Source organism: Micropterus dolomieu, linkage group LG12, assembly GCF_021292245.1.
Source record: "Micropterus dolomieu isolate WLL.071019.BEF.003 ecotype Adirondacks linkage group LG12, ASM2129224v1, whole genome shotgun sequence".
Classification (NCBI taxonomy): Eukaryota; Metazoa; Chordata; class Actinopteri; order Centrarchiformes; family Centrarchidae; genus Micropterus; species Micropterus dolomieu.
This window is the reverse complement of record NC_060161.1, coordinates 37,119,635-37,126,731: the sequence shown is the minus strand read 5'-3', so window position 1 is coordinate 37,126,731 and position 7,097 is coordinate 37,119,635.

Sequence of the window (7,097 nt, the reverse complement as noted above, 5' to 3'; positions counted from 1 at the left end):
TGCCTCTGTAAATGTATTATTTTGTGTTGGATGCATGTCATGGATTGTGAAGTGTTGTATGGTGGAGTAAAGATAAGGTGTGTGGTAACTAAGGTGCAGTTAAAATTGGAGGGTAGTTGTGACACAGGCACCCCATAACTGTCAGGTAGTGGAGCCTCCCATCGTGCCCCTCCCACCCCCCAAGCCCTCTGTGTCTAATGTGTAATTATAATTGAGGGGCGGCCAGTGGGAGAGTCCTAAGGGTGTATGTTGTGAGACATGACCAATGGGGGAAAGGTGAAGGAGGTCATCGGGAGGCTAGAATGGTCACACCGCACGTTCACCACCGGACTGAAACCCACCACAAGCACCCCCCTACCCCCCCCCCACCCGTAGGTCTTTATCGACCGCTGCTGGCGACCCGAAGGAGCTACACACACATGAAGCACGTATCGATTTGTCTCTTCAGTACGAAGAGATCTAAGAGCCCTCTTAAGCGTAATTTATACTTCTGCGTCGAATCGACGCCGTAGGTGACTGCGTACTGGTGTGACCAGTGTGGGAAAACTTTTACTACGTCAAGTCACATAGAAAGGCACAGACATGAGACAAACGAGACACAAACAGGCAGGGAGAGAGCAGGGGAAAACAGAGAGACCGGATGGCAGGCAGATACTGGAGGTGAGCAGACATAACACAAGTACTGAACACCAAACATATCAAAGTAAGAAGAAACAGATCAGATTAACAAAAACAACAAACTAATCCAGACACGATCAGACATATCACCACTTAACTAACACCAACAAGGAACACAGACTGAAGCTAAGGAAAACACTGAACTGGGAAATAAGACTCCAAGAAGACAGACAGAGACAAACATGAGTGAAACCCAAAACACAACAGACTATATAACAGATACTGGACACAGGACAGAACCCAAAACACTAAGACAGATACTAAACAGACTACAAATAACATGACTGACTGAAACTAAATGAACAAAGCAGAACAGACACGCCTGCAGTGTGACACATACAACGCAAATGTAATCCTCCCAAAGGGGGTTTTATCGCTGGACAACTGCCAAGTGTTCACACACAACATGATAACGCGAATAAACAGAACTCGCCATTACTACAGCGGTATGAACCCAAAGTAAACATTTTGCTGTGATTTTATTGCAATAAATGGATCAAACAGATGCTGAAATAACTACAATATGCTGTCGATTTGTTAAACATATCGATTCATGCTTTGTCAGGTCTGTCAGCAGGTCGGCAGGACAATAACTTTCAAAAAAAAGAATTTGGATCGATCAGGGCTGTGCTATGCTAACTTGTTCACAGTAAAGTACAACGACAGTTGGATTAAAATATTTTGTCCAATAAACAAGGAGAAGCTGAACATGAAAAATCCAGGGAGGATCTCTCCCAGGGAGGGAGACTGGAGTTTTACCTGGAAGACTGAATAAACATCATGAGGACAAAGAATCAAAAGGAGCCGTCAGCCCTTCCTTTCTGATCTCTCTCTCTGGGACGTCTCAGATGACGTCTCTCACTCTGGTGAAGTCGGAGAAGAAACTCAGCAGATGGACAGAAATCCTCAAGATGTGTTCCTGAATAAAGTGTCTTGGGAAGAGTTCTCTTTTTAACCCAAGTGTGAATTAATGTCCAATCAGTGGTTCAGTGATGCAATAATCTCACTCGGCACATGCTGTTTGATGGTTGGTGCAGTTCTGATGATGGGAGCATCAAATTTGAGGTAATTAGAAGTTGAAAGTTTAACAGCTTGTTTCTCCATGTAGCCACACTGCCACCTAGTGGCCACAGTTAATGGAATTCTTGTCATCATTTCTGTTGTTAGTGTAAGATGAGTTAGTAGATGTAGGATCAAACTAACTGTTGAATCTGCTGCCATTTTATTAGTCTGGTTTCATGTCATGTAACTCTTATTAAAACTTAATTTATTGACTTTATTCACTTGTTTAAATAAATGTTTCCTTTATCACCAAGTCTTTGTCTGTGAATATTTTTTCGAAGCAGAAACTAAGGATCAATGTATTGGGAACTCACAGTTCAGGTAATAAGACTGATGAATCTAATTTCTTTCATTTCTCCTTTGATTGAAGGTGGGGCCCCAGAAGATGTTACGAGTGCAGATATTGAATTTAAAGCGAGTTGACACACACATCGCTGCAGTGCCCACATAGCCCCGCTTTCTCTCACTCGCAGCAGCGTCTTCTCGTGTCTCTTTTGCTCCGGGTGATTCACGTAGGGCTGAGTTACACTCCTGCTTAGGACCATCACACCCACAACCTCCATAAAGAACCTGGAGAGGTTGGAGACGTCTTCCCTTTTAACATCACTGAAGTATTAACCAATACTGCCAGACCTCCTGTCTCCGGCCTCCAGCCCAGCTCCAGCCCAGCTGTGTCGACGCCGGCCTCCAGTTCAGCTGCCCTGTCACCGGTTGCAGGCCCCCCTGCCTGTGGCCTCCTCTCCTGACTTTGCTGTTGAAGAGTTTATTAATTTTTCTTCCCTCCTCCTGACCTCCCTCCACCCACTCTGGGTCTGTTTGAACATTTAGTTTTTCTGGTTGTGGGCAGTGTTGGGCAGTAACGCATTACTGTAATAACATTACTTTTCCCACTAACTAGATGTGTAACTAATTACTTTTCTAAAACAGTAATATTATTACAGTTACTGAGTTACTGAATGCACCATCCTTGAGGTGAATCCACGACTGTGCTGCAGCTCTGCGGGACTGGAATATGTTGTTTATGTCCGCTGTTAGCAAAACACCAAAGGAAGAAAGGAGAACTAAGGAGAGAGGCGTTCTTTGTGACCCTACTTCCTCAGCATCTGACCACCTCTTCAGCAGACGTCGTCAGAGCGGCAGGGCTCATCGGTAGAGGGCTCAGCCTGTGCTTATAGAACTAGGGTTACCATATCATAGCCTTCATTCTATCTCACACAGACTCCGCCCTCTACTTGACTCTATGGTTACAGTGGGTGGAGCCCGATGACTGTCCGCCCTAGCCAAAGTCCACCACACCAACCCGGTCGGCCACAGGCCGGCCAAAGCCCAAGACCACCACATCACCTAGAGACAGAATGGTGGGACACCCCTGAGAAGGCCGCTGGACCGATAGGGGCTTGGCCTGACCATTAACACCTGCACTGCCCTGACTTCTCACTGAAATGTTAGGCACTGCCAGCATATGTTCCCCCTCTACACCCAGTAGTTACTAGATCCTCACTTTTCAGATCCTAGGTTGCACTTGCGAGCTGGATCCCGAGAACGAGCCGGATATATCCAAGAGATAGAAACGCACAAACGGGCACAGTAAGGGCCAAGATGCCATTGAGCAGATCTCTTCGACACACACCCTGCTGAATAAGGGTCGTAGACACTTCCAAACTTCCGAGTGGAATGTGCAAGCAGCGCTATGTCTGTTCCCGCCCGTGTACAGGCTTGAGAGATTGACTCACAAAGCCAGCTGGCCAGGCTCTTCTTGGACAGGGTTTTACTGACTGCACTGAAACAGACGAACAGCTGACCAGTGCATCAAATGGGTCCTGTGTGCTTCAGCAGAAGTTACTGGATCTCTGCAGCCAGGAATTCCACTTCCTCCTAAGAGGATAGACTGGCTTCCATTATACCCAGAAAAAACTGGAGGTATGCAGCAGAACTGAAGAGAGTAGCCTCGTCTCAGAATGCTGTCCACCCAGCTTGTCAGCATGCAACGGCGTCGCCATTCTGCATGAAAATGTGTACACATGAACAACACATCTTCGACACTCTCCACCGCCAAACTTTCCATAAATGGAAGTTTAGCTCAAGGGGGGGCCGACGTCGAACGGGCTATAGTGTCCCTGAACGCACCAGAGCCGGTTACTCCCTGGTGTCTTTGAATGCACCACAGCTTGCTGTTCTGTGGTGTACTTGAATACCCCACTGTCTGTTGATCTATGGGGTCCTTGAACGCACCACAGCTCGCTGAGCCGCTGTTCAGTGTGATAAGTTCCACAGGCCACACTGATGGAAGAGACGTGTTGTCTGGTTGCGTATCTCCAGCTATATCTGACCTAGATTGGTGTTAGCTCAACTCATGCCGTTGCAGCTAGTCAGCTGAACGCTGCTCTGGTTCGGTTGAGCATATATGTTGACAATGTGGTTTTGTGTTCTAGGAACACACACACTCACACTGTCAGTGTGCTAGCAGTGTTCCCGTGGACTCTATCGTGAGTGCACGACAGGAACGCAGAGTTAGCTTGCATTGCTGCATTGTGTCACCATCATGGCAGCCGCCCTTCATTTGACTGCCAGGCGATGTAGGCGACACGTTGTGCAGGCCGGACAGCCAGCTAGCAAGGAGGAATCCCTGGTCCTACTACTGTCTCGCTCGGATGCCACCAGGAGAGGGATGTGGGACATGGGCTTCTGTCCCAGTGGTTTGACTCGCGCAGCAAAGACCCGGGCCCTCCCACTGTCTCTCTCTCTCGAGATTAGCAAAGAGAGCAGTGTGTGCTGTAGGTCGGATCATTAGCTTAGCATCGGTGAACGTGCAGTTTTGTGGAGACTGAAGCGCGGCCTTAAATGTACCACTCACACACTGTTTCCGCTCTGCGAAAGACATGTCGGCAGGGTGGTGTGTCTGTTTATGTAACATGCTTTCACCACCGGTGAGCTAGCAACGAGCCTGTGCGAGTCCTCGTGGGCACACTGGGAATGCAGAGTTACAGCAGAATGCTGCATTGCCCAGTTTTCACAGTAATAACTGCTCGTTTCTCGGCTGTCACGTCTTGGAAGCGGACCATTGTGGCCCCGCGGACTTGGCAGTCAGGCAATGGCGTCTTGTGGCAGAGTCCCCAGCTGCAGGTCGGCCGGCGGGGGGTGGGGGCCTGGACTCGTCCGGACAGGACATGGGTCACCGCACCCACAAAACAGATTTTCTAGCGGCGACTCCATCCATGGAGCTGGTCAATTCAGTAAGCAGTTCGCCGTTTGCTGTAGAAAAAAGAATGCTGAGGCAGTAGGGACACTGCTACTTACATCTCACGCACGTATCGGTAGCGACGACTATTGGTCGGCTATGTGCACGATAAAATTTCAGTGGGCAAGTGCGTGCATGTGATTGGAGAAGGTAGTACCCATAGAGTCCAGTAGAGGGCAGAGCCTGTGTGAGATAGAACAACTGTTTAAAAGTCGGGATTTACTTGCTTTAGTTTTGTATTTCAGCCAGTGGTGTTAACAAACGTTAGGCCTAGGCTATTTGCTTTGTAAAAACATACTCCCTGCTGTTGTTATGAATATGATATTAGTTAATAAGTCCAGAGAGAGGCTTTGTTTGGGGGTCAAGGCAGGGGGTGGGGTAGTGAAAGCAGTGTTCCCCATAATTAGCCTATTTTGATAATTATCAACGCTGATCACCCTTATCATCCAGTAAGAAGTAAAGTAATAATATTACTTTTTAAGGAGTAATATATTATATACAATTTTTGAGTAACTTTCCCAACACTGGTTGTGGGGGAGGATTTTCTGTTTGGGGTTTAATATAATACTAATACACAGTAACACATTGTGTGTATATAATGCATAATTACAGTAATGACAGAGTTATTGTGAAAATCACAGTAACCAATAATCAATAATCACAGTAATCATCATTGTACTGCTGAAAAGCTGGTCCAGGCCTTTGTCTCCTCCAGACTGGATTACTGCAACACATCATTGGACGTGTTCTGGTCTGAGTACACTAACATGCAGTACACTGCGTACACTGTGTACTTACTTGCTTAGTGCATTATTTTTGACAGGTTAGTGTTATCTCAGATCAAAGACTGCGGTTGGGCTCTAACAGGAAATGACTATCACAATATTGCACAATCCCCACAGCACAGAGGGAGCAGAGCTCCAAAAACAGCCAGGCTTTATCACCCAAACTGAAAAGATCAGAATCTGGTTTACTGACAAGTTTTAACTTCCAAGTAATTTGCTTTGGTCTATTGCATAAATAAGAATTCTGTAAAACAAAAGCAACAGAAAGCAAGAACTGTAACCACAACTGTACACTAACAATGTAATGTCTATAATAAAAATAAAATAAAGTAACGACAGATTTATTTTTTTAAAGTTTCACAAGCCAAGAATGTTCTTTACACCACGAGCCAGATTTCTTGATTTGATTTAAATAACTCAAAATGTAATGACAGAATAACAGACAGGCTGCAGCTGTCTTACCGTAGGACCTCTGTGAGCGTGATCGGCAGGCCGCCTCCTTAGATTCCTTCCATCTACATATTTGATTTCTCGCCTCAAATCTTCTGGTCTGACCTGGACTTCTGGGGCCTCATGTATAAACGCTTCCTACGCACAAAAAGGTTACGTACGCTGGTTTTCACGCACACGTGGGATGAACGTGAGAATGTGCGGACCCTCCACCAACTTTTGTCTGGCTCTGTCAGTGAACTCCAAAGTGCCAAAACTCACCAAATGTTTCAAAATAGTGTTTCCGCTGCAGTTACTGTGCAGTTGTCAATCAAAAACCTAATTCTGTCACAATAATACACAACAAAAGTCTGATCATGTCTGTAGTGGTTTAATATCAAATAAAATTGAACGTGAGAGGAATAGATCATGACGTCTCTGACATATTTAACTGCACTTCATATCACATGTTATCACTTTATCATCTAAACATTCAAACCAGCGGTGTTATTTGTGCTGCTGCTAGTGAGCCAGAACTATTCCATACTGCACCTTTCAAGTGTAAAAGAAATAAAATAAGCCAAATTAGTGGCAAATCTTAAATCAATGTCCGCTAAATATTCCATCAGCCCCCGGAGCGCAGCAGAGAGGACCTGAGTGTGGTCACGGACACTCATGGTCAGTTATGGACCTGCCAGCCTAAAGCCAGGATGATGTCAGGCGGCAGGATCCCGGCTGCCTTTCCCCGATGTTAGACGTGAATTTAGCACCTGAGTCCTCTTCAGACTCGGCTAACTGATGGAATTGTCATCATCATAAAAATCTGAGATAACATCAAACAGCATTAAAGAGTTGCAGCAGAGAGCGTCAGTAGTTTCTAATAACATCCTCTGTGCATATTTAGC